The sequence below is a fragment of the Rhinopithecus bieti genome, unplaced genomic scaffold (assembly GCF_001698545.2).
Source record: "Rhinopithecus bieti isolate Rb0 unplaced genomic scaffold, ASM169854v2 scaffold_76214, whole genome shotgun sequence".
Classification (NCBI taxonomy): Eukaryota; Metazoa; Chordata; class Mammalia; order Primates; family Cercopithecidae; genus Rhinopithecus; species Rhinopithecus bieti.
The window spans coordinates 89733-90613 of NW_016828275.1; positions in this window are offsets into that span (position 1 = coordinate 89733).

The following is an 881-nucleotide window of genomic DNA, read 5'->3' on the forward strand; positions in this document are numbered from 1 at the left end:
TTCACTGAAGAAGGTGCTCTTGTTTTCAATATCCTCAATTTAAAAATGAAGAGACTACTGTGACTCAGAAGGTCAACAAACTCACCTAATAGATACTGCTAATAAGTGGTAGAGATGGAACTCAAACCATCTACCTGTAGAACTCAAGTTCTTAGCCACTAAACCCTGTTTGCTTGTGAAGTTAGGGGCTTTGCCCAGAAATGTTGTGATAAAGCAACCTTGTCCATTCAAGTAGTTATAGACATAAATTGCCACACACTGCGAGACGTGATTTGGTCCACAATTCAGATCAGCCACAGCACTAACTTCCCCTGACTACATTTTCGGACTTTCAGCCATTTCATTTTTCTATATCAGGCATAAATTCCCTTAGGCATTTGAATCATTTCCTTCATACAAATTCAGAAATCTTGTCTATATATGAATTCTTTAGTTCAGGGATTGGCAAACGTTTTCTGTAAAGAGACAGATAGGAAATATTTCAAGCGTTGCCGGTAGTAAAGGCTGTCACAGCTACTCAACTCTGCTGTTGTGGCTCAGAACCGGGCTGTAGTTTGCCAACCCCTCCTTTAGAGAACTTGGCATTCTCTGTAATGGTTTCTTTGGATAAGCCAAAGGTGTAATAGTTGAAGATAAATTTCCCTGTTCTATACAATGAATTTTTTTTAACAATTCTGGATTTTAGAGCCTACCCTAAGCAGATGATCCCTTAATTTTTTAAAGAAGTTCCCATTTATATCAAAAGTAATTTTTTTAATTTTGAGAAAAAATTCACAAAGTGCAGTTATGTGTCTCATATAATCAAAACGAGGCAAAGTGCGATCTAATTTTGAAGACATTGCTTTTTTTTTTTTTTTTTTTTTTTTTTTTTTTTTTTTTTT